This window comes from Haliaeetus albicilla, chromosome 2 (genome assembly GCF_947461875.1).
Source record: "Haliaeetus albicilla chromosome 2, bHalAlb1.1, whole genome shotgun sequence".
NCBI lineage: Eukaryota > Metazoa > Chordata > Aves > Accipitriformes > Accipitridae > Haliaeetus > Haliaeetus albicilla.
The window spans coordinates 25088778-25112720 of record NC_091484.1 but is presented as its reverse complement, the minus strand read 5'-3'; the positions used below and the strand labels follow the sequence as shown (position 1 = coordinate 25112720).

At 44.3% G+C, this 23943-nt stretch overlaps 1 long non-coding RNA gene across 1 annotated transcript; it reads right to left on the bottom strand.

The window, feature by feature from the left end:
- Window positions 1–370: 370 nt before the first annotated feature.
- LOC138688167 (uncharacterized) lies at window positions 371–1424 on the bottom strand. The gene is made up of 2 exons (XR_011327220.1): window positions 1216–1424; window positions 371–742 (listed from the first exon to the last, which is right to left on the bottom strand). It is a non-coding gene; the product is annotated as an uncharacterized lncRNA (long non-coding RNA).
- Between the last annotated feature and the right edge of the window lie 22519 nt (window positions 1425–23943).

Sequence of the window (23943 nt, the reverse complement as noted above, 5' to 3'; positions counted from 1 at the left end):
CCTTTTTTACATTGTAGAAATGAGTGTAGCCAGACCTAAACAAGGCTGTTGAAGCTAGGCATGTCCCTGCATTTACAAACGCCATTATAGTGTTTCTGATTACAAAGTATTTATTGCAACCTCTACTGTATGGACATGCTACAAAGCCACTTTTCTGCCCGTACTGGGAAAGCTTCGTGCTCTACCAGCAACCTTGTTTAAACAGGGGCTATTGGGACTGCCAGCTAGTTCCAAGCAGAAGAGATGACAGCACTGCAAGGCATCCGTGAGCTGCTTGCTGGGTCTCCCCTGTTAGTGAGTGGATCTTGCTTGGTGCTGGCTTCTCACTCAGGGCTTTGTGTTCCCTCCACCAGATGGACGTTGGCAGATGGAAACACCATTTTGCTGTTTAATTATTTAAAATGTTGCATGCAAATCAACCTTTGGCATTCAATGATAGAATAGGGTGTTTGTGGTCCATATCCCATCTTTGATACTAGAGGTGTACCTTCTCTGGTGTGGACTTATCCTTGGACCACAATCCTTTCAGAGGTATATCTGCTGCGGCACAAACAACCACGGCCACAGATGCTTCAAGATGTACCTGGTTTGGTGTGGACTTATTCACAGCCACAGACTCTTCAGGGTGTCCCGCTCCCACATGAATTCATCCACAGGTCACAGTCCCTTCGACTCAAGTTCACACTGGAGTTCCAGCCTGTCCAGTACAGCAGCACAGAAACAGCAGCGATGCCCTGGCCATCTGCCAGCCCAGGCGCATCACCATTGCTGTTATCAAAATGTTCCCAGGCACAGCAGAGTCACATGATAAGCAGTACAGCTGTACAGCAAGCAGTGAAATCAAAAAAACAGCCACTAACGAGCACTAGACTAATATACAGCAAGGCAAGCAAGCCCTATGGCAAGCACAGGAGCCTGTCAATTAATAGCTAAACAGCAATAACAGGTATAAATTCGATCTGGCACATTCCAATCAAGACTGTTGTTATCTCAAACCCTTCAAGCCCCACATTGGGTGACAAAAAGGACTGTCGTGGTTTAACCCCAGCCAGCAATGCAGCCCCATGCAGACACTCGGTCACTCCCCCCACGGTGGGATGGGAGAGAGAATCAGAAGGGTAAAAGTGAGAAAACTTGTGGGTTGAGATAAAGACAGTTTAATAGGAAAAGCCAAAGCCGCACACACAAGCAAAGCAAAACAAGGAATTCACTCACCACTTCCCATGGGCAGGCAGGTGTTCAGCCATCTCCAGGAAAGCAGGGCTCCATCATGCATAACAGTGACTTGGGAAGACAAACGTCGTCACTCCGAACGTCCCCCTGTTCCTCCTTCTTCCCCCAGCTTTATATGCTAAGCATGACGTCATATGGTCTGGGATATCTCTTTGGTCAGTTGGGGTCAGCTGTCCCGGCTGTGTCCCTTCCCAACTTCTTGTGCCCCCCTCAGCCTGCTCACTGGTGGGTTGGGGTGAGAAGCAGAATAGACCTTGACTCTGTGTAAGCCCTGCTCAGCAATAACTGAAACATCTCTGTGTTATCAACACTGTTTTCAGCACAAATCCAAAACATTGCCCCATACTAGCTACTATGAAGAAAATTAACTCTATCTCAGCCAAAACCAGCACAGCTGTAGAGCTGATTCTGGTTTGCAGTACTTACACCTGTACCCTGTTCTTTCTGTGGGTCTCCCATGCAGGGGGGGTTGCACGCTCGCTGTTGTGCACAGGTACTACCTGACAGAGAGTATCTAGCTATAAACCAAAGGGGCATTCCACAACCTTCACTCATGTGAATGGTCCCTTTGACTTCAACAACCAAAGAATGGAAATCTGTCTTTTCAAGGAAAGCGGGAAACAATTTTTAGTAGTAGAGCTTGTTAAAAATGGTTGATGTTTGAAGCTGTTGGAAGAGTCAGAAATGGCTCTAACTTGTCACTGACTGAGGACTGGGGGTTGTCCATCCTGGCTTTCAGGACCAGCTTCAGTAGAACTGGAAGGACAAGTCTGGGCTGTAACACAGTACCAACCTCTAGCAGGACAGAAGGAATTTGTTTGTCATCAATGCTGGTGGTGGCATGCTTTGATTTTCTCAGAGCTCTGAATCAAGTTATTATTTTTACAAACTTTTTGAAAGAGTTACCCTCATTTCCATCTAGTGACCAGCTACTAGAGTTAAGTTTTTGCCAGTTATAAAGTTATTATAAGCCATTTGTCTGCTTGGGTTGAGGATTTTGTGAGACAGCAGAATGCCAACAGAGCCCATAAAACAACAGGTCACAAATTGTTCCACCATCTACGATGGTCCACAGGGTCATGACCCAACCCAAATCAAACCTTGATCTCACATAGCCCCTAAACTGCCAACTGCAGGATCCTGCTCAGGCGTGTGTCCCATTTCTTTTGCTGTTGGCTGTGAGATGAGCTGCTCCCAGCAGCCAGGTCTTGGCACACAGATCTGTGCAGAGGTGGCTCTGCATGGAAGGGCTCAGATCCTCAGAGTGAAGGACCAGCTGTCCTCAGGGTCTTTGGCTTCAGGGAAGCAAGAGTGACTGGGCAAATGGGAGGGGAGAAGCATTTCAGAGCACCGCATCCTGCTAATTGGCCAACTGTCCAGTGAGGGATAAGAAGTGAGGTGACAATTATGTGCTACTGTGAGGGATTAGAGTTGTGAAAGGAACCCCACAAAACAGCTTTTATGACAAACAAACCATAAGTTAAACAGCAGAACCCAAGTTAACTTGTAGATTAGTTTAAAAGGAAAAGCAGCAACAACAAACACATTAATACAACTTAGTGAGATAATAGCTACCCCAAGCTGCACTGATTGGAAACAATTGGCAGAGCCTGGGATATAAGAAATCACTTCCTGCAGCAATTTCCTTTTATTAAAAAAGCATTTAGAGCATTTATAAGCTTTTCATTTCTCAAGGGTCTTATTTTTAAGTCTGTGCTCTCCTTAAAGACACTGTTCAGTCTGGCTGAATGCTTGGCCAGGCCAGGAGGAATTTGATCAGAATACAGACGTTTGCCACCCCAGAGTCACTGCAGAGGCTATCACCCAGAAGATGTTACTGAAATTTTCTTGAAGTGAGAAAATTAATACAGCCATTTGGCAAAACACCTAGCTTTCCAACCTAGGTACAGCAAGAGCAATTGAAATGCCTATGTATGAACATGCAGCCCTTCACAAATATAGCTAAATAAATGTAGCACCCTCATTTCCAACACAGTTGGAAATAGTTAAATCTCCAAGATCCATAGAAATCCAAAACATCACTGAAATCAAAGTGAAAATGCCCTTAAATGAAGACCTGGTATTCCTTCCCTATTGGGGCTATCATTGGTGACTGTGAGTTTGCATTTCTGTTTGTTTGTTTGTTTGTTTCATAGTACACTGGTCCAACAAAGGGATTAAAAAAAAGATTTTGTTTCTGAAATACCTGAAATAAATTTCTAGTTCTGTTTTGTTTTCTCCTGTGGGAAAAAAAAAAAGAAAAAAATGTGATTTGGGTCAAAATTTGGGTCAAATGTTTAGCTCAACTAAAAATAAAACATTTTCATGGTAGCAACAGCAGATTACATTTATTTTGATTTAAGTAGCCTTCTAACCTAAGCATGAGCTTGAAACAAAAAAGATTAAATATTCTCTTTTGCCAATATGGAGGAAAGACTGATGTTTTTCTGGTTTTCCCCCCCTTTTCAGAGAGGGAGGAACTGAAACACCCTGACACATGACACAGTTGCCCAAATGTTTTTGCCCAAGCTTTGATTTTTTTGTTATCCTGAAATAAAGTGAAGAGAAATGTTTACCCAGGCCTGACCTCGATACTTTGGCAGAGAACTCGGGCCCATCCTCACTCCATGCTGCACCAATCGTCTCCTGTGGGATGTCTCTCCAAAACCCAAGCCTTTGGAGAGCGATGCTGGCACAGGATGAGGTGTGCAATCCTCTGCAAAAGGGACTCCCTTCTATCTCCCTACCTGCCCCAAACTGCCGGCTGGGCCCTGCCTGAGGGCGGAGGCTTGGGCAGAAAGAAAGGGGTGCCGGGACAAGGCAGTAGCGCTCCTCGATAGCTCTGGAACAGCATTACCAAGTCACTCTTTTAGGATGCGTGTTTTTCCCAAGAAAAGCTGATTTTTTTTTTTGTAGTCAAAGACAACCTTTTCTTTGTCATAACTTTAAAAAAAATCTTGATTTGGTATCTTAAAAAAAAAATTGATTTGTTATCTATTAGGACAGACAATTTTTAGCTAGCCTACTTTAGCTCTAGCTGCCTCTCCTACCTCTCTTATCAGTATCATTTAGAGGGGGAATTTATATGTGCAGTGAAGAAGGGAATGAGGAGTCTAGCAACTCGTTTATTTTAATGGCAACTGCATGAAACTGTTCCCATCTTTGCAATCATAACTGGTCTGCTTTTCCAATGTGTGCGCCCAATTATAACTTGCAAGAAGCCATGTATCTCATAAAGAATTTAGTTAATTTTCAATATTTTCCAAAGTCCTGTAAATGAACAATGCACTTTTTACAGGTCTTTCATCAAGGAGTTAATAACCAGATGAAGGTTCTCTTTTCATCAGTTCTTAAGTGATGCTCCATTTGATTGAAGAAGATCAAAAATGACGATCAGAAAATAAAAAGGAAGTTTTAAAGGCAGCCTTTGTACAATACCTTAACTGTCTCAGTCCTGTTATTTCAGAAGTATCACTGTGTTTCTTTCAGGCTTGGAAAAAAAAAAAAGTATAAAATTCTTGTGAATTTCCAGTACATGCCTTCCTCTTACTTTAATTTTAGAAACCCTTGTGTTAATGGTGGGCAATATACCTCTTCCAGATAGTGCCACGGTCCTAAGTGAAAGCAACACCAACTGTAGCAAAACTATTAGATTCTGATATTATCTGTTACAGTGTGTGTAGTCCTAATCTTGCATCGTACCCCATGCCAGCCTGCATGTGCAGGAGATCTTTTGTCTTTAGTGTAGGGGAAGAAGAAGAGGCTGTTTTGCCCCACTGCCTCTACCGTGGGATGAAACCTGTAGCAACAGGTCCTCCTCTGTCATTTCAACACATTGGCTAAAAGGTCCAGGGAGGGGAGAGACCATTTTCTCAGCCCCTCAAACCCCAGTAGCCCTAACCAAAAGGTCCAACAGGACTGAGACATCCTTGGTGTCATGGTAGCATTTTGGCATCGGTAACACCAAATCGTCAAGCCACGTGGTGTGGGGCTACGCTGTTTTCATGTTCATTGCTTGTGGTGATCAGGGCATTTGTTGTCCTGCTGCATCTAGTTTTACCTGAAAATGTCCTTTTTTCTTTAATAGTCTCTTGACTATTTATACAGACAACCTTTTGTATAAATTTTCTCTCCCCAGCTTATTTCACCTTTTTCCATTTGCTGAGCCCTGATTTACTGCTTTTAATTAGGAATAGGCAAATTCTTTGTGAAGGTGTGAGATGCTTCTTCCCCGAACCCAGCTGAAAGATGTAACTGTGCTCTGCCAAGCTCTTCACAAAACAACTTCATCCTTCGTGTCCCTCCTGCCCCTGTCCGCTCTCTCCTGTGACCCAGCTGCCTTGTGCATGTAATCACCTCTCCCCTTCATCTGGCTAACCAGGGTTCACCCCCTTTCTGTTTCCCTCACTTAGTGCAGCATCCATAGAAAAAGTATAATCCTCTTGTTACCTCCAAAAGAAGTTCCCTCTCTGAAATTTCCTGCAGCAGTTAAAAGTTGGTCCCCTGTCCCTTGGCAGCGTTTTGCTTCAGAGTGGACTGTTAATGCATGGCTGTTAATAATAAGTGTATGATGCAAGCTGCTGTAGCTCATTGAGATGCTGGACACTGTCATCCAAACATCCAAATGATATTTTCTATACTGACAGAGACATAGCCCTGCCTCTCTCTTGCAGAGAGGGAAACTGAGGCACAGCAGGACCAAAGATATGTCACCATCCTGAGCTATTCCATCCTGTGGTTTGAATCGTTCCCCTGAAGTGAGCGCTCACATTTAAGTCCAGGAGCAATTTGGGTTTCCAGTACTCAGTACTTCATAGCTTCTAATCATCCTGCATAGTGAAGCCTGCAGAGAATTAGAAAATGTTACATTTAATTTTGGACTGAGTTTAATGAAGCACGTCTTTAGGAGAAGCACTGTATTTTCAGACCAGCTCAGAACACTCAAAAAAGGGCACATTTCATTGCAGGTGCTTTGCACAACCTTCGTCTGGATTAAATATGATGGAAAGGGGATAGCTAAATATGGATTGATACTACCACAACTTTTTACAAAATGCTTGATCCTACAGTTCTGAGGACCAGTTATCATAAGATCTGATTCTTAAAATCAGTTATCTTTTCAGCAGGATGTATAAATAAATCAGCAAAGAGACAGTTAATGACTCACTGTTGTAAATTAAATGGAATTTGTTATGAATATGATTCATTGAAACTTTCCTAACAAATCAAGTTTTTTCAATCACACTGTAATTCAATAATAATATTTAGCATTTATATGGTGCTTTCAATAACTCATGAAACTTTCCAAGCATTAATTGTCTGCGTTCCACAATAATATTGTAAGCTGCTGAGTTGGGCTGCCTTTCCCTTACAGGTGAGAATGCTGACACCCAAAATGCTTAGGGAAATGTTTCAACCTCTTGAAAGTGTTAGCATTTCTCTGTTTTACCTTTTTTGGTACCTGCCCTCAGACATGGCTCACAGCAGTGACTCATAGCTGTGAGCATCTGTGGCGGCAGGACAGTGCTGGAGAGGGTTCGGTCTCTCATGGTAGAGCCAACGTTTAAACATCACAGCCTGGTGCCAAGCTTGACATCCACTGTTTCGAAGCTTTGCTCCCCACTGTGATGCCTTCCCAGTATGATCCTTCTTTCTGCCTTTCTCCCCATTCAAAGGCTGGGCTCCAGAAACCCTGTGTCCCCGTGTCTGCACCCAGGGACCCTCTCCCTTCCTACACCCCATAGACAAGGCTTGCTCTGGCCCTGACCCATCCTCCTTGGCCCCACTTCAAGCATCAGTTCATATATTCTTTTGGCAGCTCACACCTGTCCAGCTGCTGTGAACTTCAGCTGGAGCTGCTCATAAAAACGGATCCTACAGAAAAATGAAGCATTACAAACCACATAAAAGCAGTTCAGAATAAGGGCTTAGCTTTCAGGTAGTCTGTGCCTAAAAGATGGAGGTGGATGTCATATAGGATTTTTAAAAGCACGGAAACAGAGTAGGTACCTCATTGCTACTAATGTCAGCAGGACATAGCCTAATTCAGCAATCTGAAAATCCCATGAGAAACATCGGCTTCTCTAGGATCTACTAAACTCTGCTTTAATCAAGGTGACATAACCTTAGAGTGAGCTACTCTTGGACGTGGAGGCAGGATTAAGACACACTTTATCTTACTCCCATCTTCCATGTTCACCTATGAGATGGTGTTATGAGAGGTGGCTACTGGAGTGTTAGTTGCTTACCTCTGTTTAAAGCTGCTTATGGATCTCTACATCCCACAGTACCATATGAAGAAGAACATGTGGAGACAGGTATATAGACAACTGTAGGGATCTGTCATCTGGGTTTCTGTCTAGTACTGTGCATCACTGTAAGCCTAGAAGGTCTGTAATGCTCCAGCTACGATATCTTGAAAGTACCTGATCTCATCTATTCTTTGAAATTAATCAGGATGTGGTCTTGTGCAAAGCACACTATTATATTGTGAGCTCAGGATGCTGTGGGGGCCGAAAGCAAAACCATCTCTATAAGCAATTAAAAAATTCATGGAAGAAAGGACCACCAAAGACCCTTAAACACAACGACATGGATATGGTCTGTAGCTCAGGAACTCACTAAATGACAGACTTCCAGGAGCTGGAGTTTGCTAGTGGGAGGAGATCCCTTATAGATGCCCATTTATTTATTATATTCTTTCTTTAGGTGCTTGCTAGCTGTTGCTGTCAGAGACAGGATGCTGGGGCAGACACACCTCGGGTCTGGCCCAGAACAGCTATTCTTATGTTCCTGTAAGGATTTGGGTGGAATACCACCTCAAATGGGGCTGTGGCTCTAAGAAGCTGATCGTCATAATGTCTGTGGAGTGGAAGAAAGAAAGTTGTCAGCACCCAGATAAAAAATGATGAATCATTACCTGCCACATCACATGACAGAAGAAAAAAATAGGCTGTCATGGTTCCTTATTGCCCAGTTTAATTTCTTTTTCAACCATCTCCCTAGTCCTCTGTGAGTGCGTATGATAGTCTGCAGTCGACAGGGTTAGTCTTTCCATACGCAGGAAAGGGCAAACCTCTTCCTAGTGCCGAGACAAATACTCCCCTTGTGCCAAGATGAGGAAATGCTGAGACAGAGAGTATTCATTAATTTACACCTTGTTACTGTGGCTGCCCTGCTGCCAGTGCCCTGGGGCCTTTATCGGACCTTGCAGTCTCCCTGGTACTGGGCTATAGCTGCCCAGAGCAACCCACTGACCGTGACTGCCCCACTGCTCCAGACACAGCAGCACCTTTTCTGTGACTGTGCTTCCATCTAGCCCTCAGCTGCGATGCCCAAGGCTCCTCCTGCCAGCACCCAAGGACCAAGACTCACATACAAGTCTGGATGACTGTCTTTCCCTCCTTGCTCTCTATCTACCATTTTGAGTTGCAGATGCCCAGCACTGCTGGCTGCCCTTGGTCTTTTGCCTTCTTGCTTGCATCCTCTGCACTGAACACAGTATCACTTAGAGTAGAAAATAAATGTTTCTCTCCCTGCTTATGGCAAAACACTGAACTGATGTCTGGTGCTCCCTGCTGAGGACCTTTTTGCTACGGGCTTCACAGGCAAATAAGTCACCTTGATGCCAATATTTGTCCCTGTTCCCTGATGCAATGCATAAATCATATTGCTGTTCCTTATCAGCTCATAGCGCTTGCTTAATGGGTAGCTCTGCTGCTTCAGCAGGGAATTAGCTAGAACAACATTACAGTGATAAAGTAAGAGTAAGACTAAGCATCCATCAGTGGGTCAATAAGTAATGTTAAAAAAGAAGCTCTGAAGTAACTCAAACAGTAATACATTAGTTCTTGTGCACATGTTCAGAACTGTCGCTTGGCGAGTATGAAATGAGGGAAAGAACAAATAATTAGGGATATGTTCTTTTTTAGATGTGTGCCAAAACCTCACTTTAATAACAGCATCTCTCATGGCCTTAGCAGCTTTTATCTCTAAACTCTGTAGATGATATCTGCAGTCACTTTTAGTGAAGCTGGATTTGAAGCCAGCCCTCAGTTCTTATCAACCACGGACAAAGTTTGGCATATTGGCACCAAATAGGTAGGCCTTTGAGTTCAAACACCCAGCCATAAGACACTTCTCACACACTTGCCAAAGAGAAGTAAAACTCCATTTGCACCCCTTGCACCGGCGAGAGGCTTCCCTAGCCCTGGGACTTTGCAGGGCCACGGCAGGGGAGCCAGGGACAGCCCTTCGCAGAGCTGCCGAGAGCCCATCAGCCCCTGGCACGCTGCAAACTGGCCTGTGTTCAAAGCCTGTGAAACAATGCCAGCTTCTATTTCATACGAATCTGGCTAGAGAGCTCTAAATCTGCCTAAACGGTATTTTATAGTCACTGCTGAGGATTTCTTTTCTATGGAACCTTCATCATTTCGTTACATGGGTTTTGAGTGACAATTTTATTCCAAAGGTACAGGTGACAGCATGCTCTGTCAGTCAGTGTCATGGTGCTGTAAGGCAAGTGAACGGTCACCCAAGAACAGTGGCATCCCCTGGAAATGCACTGCCCACCCCCAGCCTTGCTGCAAGGGCAACAGAAGAAGTGAGGACATCAACGCAAAGCGTAGCCTGCCTGTATCGGCAGCTGTGGAGAGGGAGGGATCGGTGACATGGTTCAGGTTAGAATATACCTTCTGGGGAAAAAAGAGGTGACTTACTTAAATTTCAAACACAAAAATTCAGCCGTCACATTGTCACCACAGAGGTGCAGGTGAGCAGGGAGCTCCTTAGACTTTCTCCAGCACCAAAGCCATTGCAATTGCCCCATTGCTGACCAGAGTTGTTTTTCTCAACACTGTTTCTTAATGTTTTAAGTTGGAACCCTCTACACTCCCAGACCTTTTGGGTATTTAAATGACCTGAAATTTAATTGCTAATCGAGTAGACTGTAAGAATAAAATCAGGAGTTTAATTTCCAAGCTACCCCCTGATTATTATTCATTATCCAAAAGCATCGTTAACACAGCATCAAGACTGACACAGCAATGCCTTGTACCCTCCCCAAATGTCAAAGGCACTTACATTTAAATGGCTGAAAACCAGGAAATAAAGAGTTATGGTAAAATCAATGTGTGCTCTGGAAGCGAGCTAGATCCACAACTGCTGTAAATTAGCATGGCTCCAGTGACCATAAATAGAGTTACCCCGGTGTATGCCAGCTGAGGAGCTGATGTCTGTTTTTCCATTGCTGGGCATCTGTATATGATGAAAAATACTTAAAACACTGTACTCTCTAAATGCCTAGAAACTTTAAAATAAAATTAATCAAGTTGTTGGTTAGATCATAGTGACAATTACATAGAGAAAGTAAAGTATACAAAGAGGTTTGGGATCAGGTCCTTGTCAGCAATAGTGAAAATGAGCAAACAAAAGTGTCGAGTACTCCTATAAATAGCTTCAGAAGGAAGCATACAGTATCCATGTTGAGGCATTAACCTTGGAAATATTTATGAATTGTCAATATTGCTTCCAAAGTTGCAAAATGCACCAAAGATTGAGTCAAGCATCATAAGTCACCTAGAAAAAAAAACAAATAGGAAACTAATCTGAGTAAATCTAGGCAGCCCCTCTGCAGATACAGTGTGCACTATATATCACTGATGGCTGCAAAAGAAAAATTAAATAGGCATTTATTGCTGAGGAGTTCAAATAAGCATATTTATTCAGTCATTCTGGACACACAGGCAACAATTTTACAGTGATGTCTACTCTGGTGAGTTACTTGAGTTGGGCTGTGAAGATCCAGATCTATCCCCACAGGCCTCCTCATGGCAGCAGGGCTATCATGGCCACTAACCTCACAGGTCACTCAGCAGCATGCTACCTGCACTGCCAGTGGTCCACAATAAGATGAAAACTAGTCTTCCCAAGAACTCGGTAAGTTCGTCAAAGACCTGCTAATTCCCACATGCTCAGAAATGCCTTAGCATTATCTGGTATTTTAATTCATTTTCTTAATATAATTGCAGGTGGTTTACTGCAGCGCGGTGCTTGAGAAACGTTTCCTAACAAAGCCATGAGGAAATGATAGGGAAGCCGTGCTTTCTCCCTTGTTTTGAATATGTGCATCCATTTTTATTGCAAAGCTTCCTGGTATGGTTTCAAAACGGCTCTTTGAGTGGCAGTTTTGGGCCCTATCAGCATTTTCCTCACCGTTTCCCCTCCGTCTCTGCTGAGATGAGCACTTTCGAGCCAAGGGCTGGATCTGGCTGGAGGCTGTGAGGATGGGGAAGGGGCTGTGGGGAGCCCTGGGGGCCCTGAGGAGATGAGTTCATGTGGCCCTTGCAAGGGCTCCCTTCACTCCCAGCTCGATCTGGGACAAGCTAGACAACTCCTAGCTATCGAATGTGGAAAAAATTGTCCTTTCTCATTCTACAGGCTGTCTCTTCTCCCCTCTGCCCCCCTGCCATTTAAATCACTATTTTCTACAATTTCCTTTTGGTGCGCCTTTAATCTTAATTTTAAACGCCAGCTTCCCCCACCCCCCACCCCCCCAACTCCTCACTTCATAGTATTCCCAAGTCAGTAGCAGTCAAAACCTAATGAATTCCTGAAGGTCAGATGAGTGTTTGGAGACCCATAGTTTGTGATATAAATCGAGGGCCCGAGAATAGCTTCCATGCTACAGCCGCCACTGCAGTTGGCACTAATCAGCAAACATCTAATCAATGGGAACAGTAGCACATTCATGGGCAAGAGATATTATCTTGGCATATAAATAATGAAAGCCTCTAAAGCACTCCCAGATGTTGGAAACAAGATTCCTTCTGGGCATGTGAAGAATTTGCTTAGGGGAAAACAGAGCAGCCACACAAAAATAGAGAGCTGTTTTAGTCTGATGAAGTTCTGTTTATGAAAAAGTATTACTAAAAAAAAGAAAAGAAATACCTATATGGCTTGAATCAGCCAAACCTGACCTCTCATCTGCCAGATACCTGTAAAGCAGACAATTGGTTTTATCTGGGGTATTCGAGTGATATTGCTGCTTGATTGTCTTTCAAACAAAAGAGGCCCTGCTTTCTTACTATTGCCAAATATCCAGTTTACAATCAGGTTTTCAATATGTCCTGGAATCTAGGCTTCCCTGAGAAAAATGAGCTTTTTGATGTCTTATAATGACAACTTATTCCATGAGATAAGGCTAAAAAAAGGAGAAAGAACAATTAACAATTAATTATTTCTCGTGAGAAAATTATTTAATTCGCAGTCCAAGCAAGTAAAATTTTTAACTCTATCAGTTAATGTTTGTACTTTTTAAAGAAAAGCAAAATTTACAGAAAATTTACAGAGTTATGGCAGGTTTTCTTAGCCTTTTGGCAATCTAGATATAATTCATTTACACAGCTTAGTCTTGCTTAAACTCTTTATTCTTGCTGAGGACACTAGTCTTGCTGATCCAATACAGCTACTCACTTCAGTATATTATTCATGGGAGTATGGACCAACAGTCTATGAATAGACTGACAACAAGTGATCCTTGCTGACACAATCCTTATGTTACCAACCAAGTAGTTTTAACAGAGCTTACTTCACCTGAAAAAGTAGAAAATGGTATCGGTGCAAGCCCAGCTCAAGGTATCAGTGACAAAAAATAAGCTGTTGTTTAACCTTGTTGTACAACATAAAAATAAATACCAGGGATGTCTCTCCAGGCCCTAATAGGTATAGCTTGCCTCAAACACCTTACCAAGGCAATTATCAATTATTTTACCAATACCTGCTCAATATCATGTGCCAGGATGGGGACAATCCTCAAGCAATATGATTTAGCTTTAAAAGCCTCTTCATGTTTATCTCTCAAAAAGCACCATAGCTTTCAGGTATATAGTGGCTGGGATTTGTTAAAGCACAAACTTTCTTTCTATAAACCAACAGACAGCATTGAATATATGAAGTTGTTGATTTTTGTCAGTCTCTTTCCGTACTGGAGGGCAACAGAACAAATAAATGGGAGTTGTCTCTTTTTCTCCCAAAGCCATAGAGGAAGGGTTCATCTGCCAGATGAAATAGCAGAATTGTAACAGAAAAACAGGCTGGCAGACCATTGAGGGTGGGATGGGGTAAGACTCAGACTGGCAAAGTGCAATACCTACCATGATGGGGACTGGATCCCTGATGGATACCAGATCTCTAGTATAATGGGCATATTCCTAGTGCCACATTTGGGAGAACCGACTGGAGTCTTAGCAGTTTTTGGAGGTCACTGATTCTTGCACTTCCAGCAGTTGAGGCGTTACAAGCCACATCCTCAAACAGAGACTGTGACTGGACCCTGCAGGGATGTATGCACATACTTTATGCCTTCCGGAAACTTCACTGACTCTAGTGAGGCAAAACTTACATTTTGAAAGACTTAGTTGCATCAGGGCTTGATTTGTAATGGCAACTCCATTTTGTCACCTCTTAATGTCAACCTCTCATCCATTTCACTGTAAGTAAGGAATCATTAGTTACTACCAAATCCTTGCTTTCTCCCAAGAAGCAGATACCTAGTGCAGCAAAAATAATACACTTCTGTCAAATATAAATAAATCCCAAGCATTCTTCTGAAAATTCAAGCCATTGTGAACAGATGGTTATAGCACAAGTCTTATTTCTATGGTAACCTCTGACAGTGCCTTCTTGTAGGGCTTCGGGCAAGTTACTTAAACCTCTCTGCCCTTGTTTTCTGACTTTCAAAGTCATAATACTTGTCTCATAGAAGAGGTATGTGCTCTAAACAGTATTTGGAAAGTGCCAGGAGGCTCTCTGAAGGAAGATTGTAAATTAACGAGTGTATTGTCAGCACCTCCTCCAAAATTCCCTGGATCTAAGTCAAGCTTTATATACCCCATCACAGGAGTCTCAATGCGCACTGCCCCATGGAAGAAATGACTGTCATCAGTACACTGTGCCAATTACCTGACATGCAGAAGAATAAATACTATGTAATGGTGTAAAGCTTGGGAATGTGTCACAAGCATGTTTCCTTTGCTGGAATAATCTGTAGGTGGCAAGAGGACCTCAAAAATGGTTCAGAGACACTCAGGCACAAGACTTGGTATTGTGGTTTGTATTTTTCTCAGCCTCAACTCTCATGACCTAGTGTGCAGAGGATGACCTCTGACAGCAGTGTGTGGAGCGCCTGGCCATGAGGCTATACACGGCAGACGTGAGGGGATTAGATATTGACTTGTTCTTGTCCTTTAGCCTCCATCGGCACATCTGGGGCTCCACTCTGGCATCTGGATGAAGAGGCAAGCCATATCCTTGCTGCATATCAGTCTGAGTTTTGGGCTTTGCCTTAGCCACCATGTACCCTGGTTTCAGTGGAAAAGAAAGGCAGACGTGGGCTGGGCAGGAGATATGCTGTCTTTCCAAGGGGCTTTCATCCTGGGAGCAGGACCCCCTGGCCAGCTTGGCAAGCTGACAAGACATTCCCCAATTCCCCATCTAATGCTGAAACAATGGCACTTCTCTACCACACAGAAAAATGAAACAAAACAAATTTAGAAACTCAACAGATTGATTTAGCTACATCAGCCAGTAATTTATTCACTAGAGAAACTGCTATAAGCCATACTGCAAATGAACTCTTGGCTTCGGTAGGAAAATTTCATTGTACAGCTATACCAGAAGTTCTTTTCCCAGACCTGTGATACATAGACATTTTGTAAAGCTGGGGACATGTTATGGATCTGAATTGAAAGGACACCAGAACTGTGGTTCTGCATGTAGTTTCAACATAAAAATTGGTCATTTTGAAGGAATTTTGTCTGAAGAGTCTGTTCAGTCTATCTCTGCCCCCCACCCAGCACATTGTGTTTGGAAGGAGAAGAGATACGGGTGAAACCATTTCAGAAAAAAACCCTGACTTTTGTGTACTTCTGTTTCTTTTATATTGCTGGATAATTTAATGTGACGCATGGAAAAAAATATAGTGTTTTATCAGCTCTTTGTTCACGCAGGTGGTGCTGTATTTTGTATAAAGGACAGTGCTTAATTTAAGATTTCTACCATAGCAGCAATTCTAAATGACAGCATTTGTATTAAAAGAGCAGCTCTTCCCAGCAGCACTGTTATAAAAATACTGAAACAGTAGTGATATTATTATAGATCTGCTCCAGTAACAAAAGTTCTACTGTAAGAAAATCTATGATTTAGAAAATCCTTGCCATCTTTCGTCAGTGATAAATGTTCCCTTGGTTTCCATACTGGTGCGATTTAATCCTCATGATTTGAAGAGCTCACAGGAAAGCAGCTGCATACAGTAAAAGCGCAACATGTTGTAATAGCTTCAGTGGGAGCAAAGGTAGCAAAATCGGGCTGGGAGCAGTATTCCGGGTAACGGTGCAGAGAAACCAGCTGGGAGCTAGGCTGTGCTTTCCAAAAGCCCTTTGGGCACTATGTGTGGGCACATGTGCACGTGCGTGCAGGGGCAGGAGGGACATCCCCTTGCTCCCTCCGAACCCCCAGGCAGGGGGTGCACTGCTCCGCTGCAGGGCAGGTCCCCCTTTGCTTGGGGGAAGAGTTCACTTCACTGCTTGCGTGAATCAGGAAGAGCACAAACATGTTATTAGTCTGCACCCGAAGCCGACGGCTTTCCCATCGCCAGTGATTCAGCAGTAAGGAGCGGCGTGGCTTCTTCCCTTCTCCCCCATCCACTCCACCCCGCCAGTGGCAGGGTCAAGGATGGGACTGCCATCGACCTCTCTCCAGCAAGATGGCTTGAGATGTCCTCTACCCACACACTGCATGGGTTTGTGTTTCAGAAAACCATCAATTTCTCATCTGCGATGAGAAATGATTGACCTCAGTCCCATTATATTGATGTTAACATTTTCAGTGCAATCGGAAGCCACAGCCTAGAAGAGTTGTTTCCACTTTCCTCGGTTTTGTGGTAGGACTTGGAGTGGTTCAAACCAACACAACCATAGGAGTCCAAGCACATGTTCTGGTGGGCTGGGTGAGGGGCTGGGAAAGGCATTTTGTGCCAAAATTCATTCATTCTTTCTCCTCGTATTGCATCTAAGTGATTTTTAATTACATTAATGTTTTTGTCTCATGACATTGTCCCACAGGTCACTTCACTCTCCAATTACTGCTTGTGTAAGGAAGTGCTTCTTGACACTGCCCTCAATTTCTTTTTACTTTATTTCCATTTGTGCTTATCTGTGATGGAATGAAAGTATGACCCACAGCTGAAATTAGCCATTAGGATTTATTAGTAGTCTCTCTCTTTTTTTTTTTCCTGGTCCATATATAACCGGTTCTTTTTACCCTCACAAGCTTCATGTCTTAGTTTTCAAATTAACCTTCCCAATTCTTTTCTGAATCTTTCTGGTGCCATAGTAATTTCCTTATAATATGGTGACCAGGAATTAATGAGTAATTTAGTTCATCTTCGTCTGACGATATTTTGAGCACCAGCCTGTACAGGAAACAGTCTTTCTTTTGAATTAAGTGCTGCTGTGGCCTACCTGAGATCTGCTGTGGCTGAGAGCTAAGTTTAGCTACACACTGCAGGGTGGTGAGGAAAAACTTTAAACACAGGCTGCGTGACCAGACTCAGAAGTGGGTGCAGAATGCCACGGGTCACTCTGCACTTCTCATCCATCACCTCGCTCGGTGTTTGCCCAATGCTTGAGGGGGACTTCACGGGGGAAACGATTGAAATGAATTTAACAGAGCTTAGTCCTGTGGGGTTTTCATACCTGTCCTATCCCAGAAATTTTATGTCCCATATTTCCTGGTGACCCCAGAGCTCACATGGGAAGGCAGCTCCGAAGGAGGTGAGGGTCAGGGGAGGGTGCAGAAGTGGTTGCCATCCATAGGTTTGGTTTTGTCCAGGTCGCTCTGCCTCCCCACGCCTCAGGGATGAGAAGATGGGGAGGAAGGAGAAAGGCTCTCTGTCCCACCTGGGGTTATTCCCAGAAGGGCAGTCCCTCAGCTGATTCATCAAATGGCATTCCAAGGAGTTCTCTTACCCTCTTGCTGACTGCTGTGGTGCAGAGCAGGTTAGACTTGCTTCAACACTGGGTGGAATTGGCCAAGAGTAATTAAAAGTGAGTGTCAGCTCACACCGAGGCTCCACATTATTAGTTTAAATGAAGATACTTTCCATGGACAGTGAGCCTTGCATACCATAGCATGAGCTATTGCATGCAATTACCTTGCAGAAAAACCCGTGATGTGCCAAAGGAAATATCAGGCAGGAAAACACCAGCATCCATGCTCTCCGTCAATAGGAAGAGGTGCATCCTGCGAACTGGGCTGGCTTTCTGCTGACACAGGAATTGTATGCAGGACCCGGGGAGCCTCTGAGCCCAGGCCAGCCTGGACATATGCAATGGATGTATGCAACCCCAGCTTGCCCCTCAGAAGCTCACTTCTTGCTGAAAACCTGAAATCACAGCCTTTTTATTACAAATCACTCAGCTCCTTCCCAGCTGAATGGTCAGCTTCCTTTGCAGTCAGTCTGGCTTCTTCAAGGCCGGGTTAGCTATATTGGTGTCATTTCACATGCATGTTTGTCCAAGTTGCTCATAAGCACCTTCCACCCTAAGGACTGCACCACCTGCCCAGACAATCTACTCCAGCACTTACAGCAGCCCTGCTATTACAAAATGCTTTCTAATATCTAGCCTAAACTGTTCTTGGTGCAGTTTAAACCCATTTCTTCTTGTTCTACCTGGCACAGCAGTTGAGTACAGTGTTTTTTTCCAGCTTCTCCTCACAAGTCATGTTTTCAAGACCTTTGATTATTAAGACTGTCCTCTCTCTCCATTTTTTTCACATCTTTCTTGAAGGCCAGTGCTCAAACCTGGACATGGCATTCCTTTAGTACTGAGGGGAAACAAAACTTCCATTTATTTCATTTAATCTAATTTACTGCCCATGTTTTGATTTGGGGAAATGTCTCATTCATGATTTTTTTAAACCTTGGACTGGATAATGCTGATATCAGTGCCAAAAGAGTACAAGCAAGTGTCTGGCAGCTGTGAGGAAGAGGCAAGACCTGGGAAGAACAAAACTATATCCAATCCACCCATTATCATCCATCTTCTGCAGTGACCAGCTTCTACCCCAAACTTACTGAGCACAAAGCTTGTTCCTTCCTGCAGGGATAACCAACCATGCGAAAGGGAATAAGAAGCAAGCCATAGTCTGCATGAATTTACCTAATGCAAATCAGTGCTGTGAGGTCTAAGTAAGTAGTGTTTGTACCATACCACTGCCTGTGCTGTACAAGAGATTTACCATGTAGCTACAGTGGCTGTAACTCTCCCCTGGCAATATGTAGGTACATAGAAATCATAGTAAAGGGGAGTGTATGAACCCATGGACCTCCCATTCAGCCAAATGCTACCTCTAAGACCCTCTCTAGGTGGATGGTACTGCTAGAGTGAGTCCCCAAGGAGAAGGGGAAAATAACAATTCCAGTTCTGCACTAGGCTCTTATACGTACATTTGCACAGCTATGTATTGTACCCTTCCTGAACATCCCGACATTAGAAGATGGTATTTCTCCTCCAGTTCAAAGACTATTACTGCCCATTTATGTGTCTCTGTGCAGTGATGTATCTGACCTAGGATGTTTCCAGCAAACTTCCCAACATTAATAACAAATGGGGCTCCTGTCCAGTCTTATTGCACATACAATAACATCAGTGTTAAGCTACCTAGATGAAACGTATTACAGGTGACATAAACCAAATATCTTGCCATTTATATATCATGAAGTAGACGCCAAGGATTTTCTCACCAGTGAAGCTGCGTGCCATTAAGTCTGTGGTGCTTTCCACAAAAAAAGACCAAACCCAAACAGTCAAGACAATAGTTTCAAATAATTTCCATGTTGAGTACAAATGAGACATATCCAGGTCTTTACATCCTTTCTCTCTGTTTTACATGGCAGTGCAATCTAGGGATATAGTCTACAGCAATGACTAAGGGCATTAGAATAGCTGTTTTATAGTAGTGGGTGGTTTATGAGTACTTGTGCAAATAAAATGAGTATGCTGCTAGACTGTCAGATTATCCCCATAACTGGTTAGAGCAAGGTGACCCGGGCAGGTTACCGCGATCAAGACAGAAATCTTTCGGTGAAGTTATATATGTATAGCAGCTCCCACATAAAACAAATTCTTCCCATGGTGCCCATGTAATTCAGCTGCCTTTAATTCTAAATTGCCACTTTCAAGAACAAAATGGAGCAGCATTTCTGTGGGTAGTGGATGTTTTTCTGCTTCTTCATTGCAAATACAACAACAGGCCACCATTTTTGCTGAGCTAGCTGTTTCCTTGCATAGCCAAGTCTCTATGTTTTTGTTGGCAGGGCTATATTGCAGATTTTAGGAGCCACAAGTTGCAAATCATGCTTTAGATTCTGTAACATAAGTGTTAAATAGTTCTGCACTGAAATACACTTTGGGTGCAATTAGATGTCTTTGCCATACCCCCAAAAAGTAAACACAGATCTTGGCTGTTCACCTAAGCCCATGAGCAAGCCTGCACAGCGTGGAGTTATTCATGTGGGGCAGCCCTGGAGCATAAGCCAAGCCAGGAGCAATTCAGGGTCTCACACAGATTTGGCAGGGCAGTAGATAGGTCAGCCCTGCTCCATGCTCTCCCAACAACAAGAGCAGCAGCAGCTCATGGCCTCATTTCCCAGCCTGACAGAGGGCTCTGTGCTTGGCTGGAGCAGTGCAAACCCTCATGCTGGTGCAGAACACGGGACCATGGCTCCTGGGATTGCAGTGGGGACACGAGAAGTTTGCAGAGATGTAACAGTGGCACCTGCAAAATGAAACGTATGACAGACTGCAGATGTCCTTGCTATCACTTCAGTCAGCCTTCCCTGCTTTCTTGCAGGTGCGCCACATGGTTTGATGAATTTGGGTTTTGGTCTATTTCAGAGCCAGCTCTGATGGGGATTATAAAAATTTCCAGAAATGTCCCAATTCAGAGACAGTTTTTCATGGGCTCTAACTTACTGCCACTGAAATTAGTTGCCTGTAATTTCAAATGTAAGTTCATGTTTTGAGGATCCTCAGGTTCTTGTGTTCCTGAACGAGACCTGTTTTCCAGTTTTGAACGTCCTTCCTCCAGAAAGGAGCCCTGCTGCAGCTTGGCGATCCAAAGACTTCAGGCACCCTAAAACTGCTTATGGACATTTTAGCTGTAATGTTGCTTTTCCTGGGGAGGTATCTACAAGGAGCAGGGTTTTCTCTAGACCCCCCCCCCCCCATTCAGGCACTGCCTTCTTTTTTGGTATGCTTCATTTTAGAATGAAACATTCAACAAATGTTTTAGGACTGTTGTCATAGTTATTCTTATCTCCTTCCTCAGCAGAGGGAAATCACTTATAAACATTTCCAGCTTCACTCCCCTTTGCTTGGATTAATGAACTGACCAGTACGTCACTGCTCTTGGTGATAAGCTTCACTGCAGTTCAAGGCAGAGTAAAACACTCCTTCCATGAGAGTATTATCAGACTGAAAGCCTGGCAGTGTATTACACAGTTTCTTTGTCTCACTGTAATGCTGTTTCAACATGAGTCAGTTTCTGGCACTGAGTCACCTACAAGCGGTGAAGAGTCCTACCAAAAAATATACATATATTTTGCTTAACACTGGAAGCTATGCCATCGACTCTTGAGATTTTGTCCCCAGCCTCACATGATCTGGGTTGGTTTCAGATTTTTTAAAAGGGACAGTTAATTTCTTTTCTTTAGAGCTTGTGACATTTCACGAGTCCAAATAGGTGGTCACCTGCCATTGCTCCTGAGGAGGTGGAAGAGACCTTCTGCTGGAGGAGCTGCCTGCCATGTCACTGCAAGCTGTGCAGATATGATACTGCCCATGGCAGGGAAGCTGGGCATCTCCCTCCATGGCTTTCTGTGGGTAACTCCTTGCTGGCCTGCTCGATGTGTCTCTTGCTTCAGTATCATCATTACAGAGGTCTGCTACACTCCCAGCTGCCACTTCTCTCTTTCCTATAATTTTGTGCCACAAATTCAGACTTTGAGCCCAACTGTGCATTGAAGAGTGTTGTTTATCATTGTCCACAGAAGAATGTGTTCTGCTCTGCACAAGAAAAGCTCACAGGGAAACAGAAATAGGAACAGAAATCTGTTGCATCAGATTATCATACAGAGCTCTTCTGCTGGCCTTGATGTCCAGAAGCTCTTCACCCCCTTATCCACCATCACCAGCCTAGACCAACCTTCACCCTACATTCAGGACTTCATTGGATGTTTCCCCTTTCATGTCATCCCTGTATTTACATACTTATCTCTTTGCACATCCCATGGGCATCATCTCATTGAGCCAGTCAGCAGTTTGTCCCTTGGGAATACCCAGCAGTCACTGTACAGCCATAAGGGAAGCCGGACACAGGTGAATGTCACTCAAGCTGGTGACTATACTGCTCAGCTCCTAGTGTCATTCATTACCCTTTTCCTCATGTTTCAAAAAGAGACAATTGAACAGGGTCAGATATTCCTCATGACTCTTCAATTTCCTGAGCATGGGTGCCCAGATGTCTTTCCAGAAGACCCCCTTCCTTGAGCAGGGAGATATCCCCATGCATTCAGCATCACAGCCTCACTCCTGCAAGACCTCTGTGAATAACTCACCCTCTCCCCACTCTCACTTGAGACTTTCAGTGGGAACTGTGGGTGCTGAGCCCAGGCAAGGTCAGCCCTATCCCACAGAGCCCATGACAAAGCCCATGGTTTCCATCACATCCAAACGAGGGCCGCAGCCTGCAGCAGCCTGGGGACCAGCATCAACCTGGTGAAGATGGTGTGCAAAGATTATCTCCCATCTTACGGGCAGTGCCATCTGGCACGGATGCACACGTGGGAGATTAAACATGTAAAAGCCAGCAGCAGCAACAGCAACAACAAACATTTCCATAATAGTTCTCTTTCTTTTCTTTCTTTTTTTTTTTTTTTTTTAAGGAAAATGCGTTGACCGTCTAATTTGGATTCATAAAGGAAACCTATTAATGAAAGGCTTCAAAGAACTGTCTCAGAACTTTTAATCAGTAGTTGCATTTTAGCATGGAAAAAAAAGCAGAGGGGGCTGGGTGGTGGGCTTTTTTGTTGTTGTTGTTTTTTGTAGTTTTTGTTTAAAGCACCAGGATATCTGAAAGCAGGCTGGGCAAGGGAGCCCAGCGGGGAGCCTCTTCTCGCCCACCTGGAGAAGAGGCCCCCTGAATGCATGTTTTCATTAGCATGGGCCTCTCTGGCTCTTCAAAACCCTTTCCACCCGTTGCCAAGGCAACCCAGAGCCGTATTGCGGCACATGGGTGTTGCGCATCAACTGGTGTGTTGCACTTAACTGAAATAAATAAGCAAATAAACATGGAAAATGGCCACAGGCCAAATAAGGCCACTGCCTTTTATCATGGACATCTAACATTTATAGGGATTTCAAACACTCTACTAGGTGTATCAGCAAAGAGGTATTTGATCAAAAAGGGAAAATGCATGTGCACGCACAGCCAGTTCTTTTAATTTTAATGGGTCTTCTTGCTTGAATAAGGTGAAAGGAATTGGGTCTAGAACGTGCAAACCCACTTGTGAGCCTCGAGTTACATTCTCATGCCGTTCGACGGCTCTCAAGCGGGCCTGGCTTTTCGGCAGAGCTTGGCTCCTGCTTCAGCGTCGGCATCAGCATCAACGTCGGCGTCGGCGTCGGCATCAGCAGCTATGTTTTCCCACCAGGCCTGGACACCACCCAGGCTACAGGTGAAGCTGCTGGGTGCTGAAAAAATAACCTTCACAGTCAGTGCTGTAAATCTGACTTTTGGAATCCAGCTTCTCCTGGACTCTCACCTGAGTCATTTATACCGCAATGATACACATCACAGTTGTGGGGATAAGAGTAAAGACCATGGGCCTGAGGCTTTGGTCTCCAGGCAGTGTGAGCAACCAACCTTGTGGAGAAGGAGGCTGTCTGGGGAGATACCACAGGCTGCGTTTGTGGTTGAGAATCAGCACCTGCAGCCATGCTAGTGAGGGGGTGTGAGGGTAACGGTCTCCACCACTGCCTGCACGAGGTGCCTGGCATCAAGGGGCAACAGCAGCAATACCCCTTCAGATTATCAGAGAGCAGCCAAGGAAAAACTTAGCATCCCTGGGAATATCTGTAGCAAGTCCAGCTAAGGACGGCTGCAAAAATAGTTTTCCTTTAGACTCAGGAAGGGAGGTGCTGGCTGCAACTGCTGGCAGGGGAAGAGGGAAGGGAGTGGGGTGGGAAGCTCTGCAAGGAGCAGCATCCATTGCTCAGTACCATGCCGTGCCCTACCATGCCATGCTGTGCTGTGCTAGCAGTCATCAGAGCAGGAGCCGGCAGCAGGAGCTTGGCATAGGCAAGGCAGGGAGCTGCATGCAGATCCTACGTGCTGTTGAGTGAAGGTGCAAGGCAGGCAGAGCCAGCAGGGTGGAGACACGAGGGCTGTCTTTCCTCAGCGGGGATCACAACGGGCTCCCGTCGGCTTCAGTGGAGCTCGTGCTTCCCTCAGGGTGATGGAGAGGTTAAGAACTGCAGCCTTTGCAGGAGTTAATGGAATGATTTCTGAACATGGTGCTGGCTACCGAATGCAGACCCAGACCCGGATGGCTCGCATGACCAGAGTCAGCGCTTGATTGAGTCCTGTCTT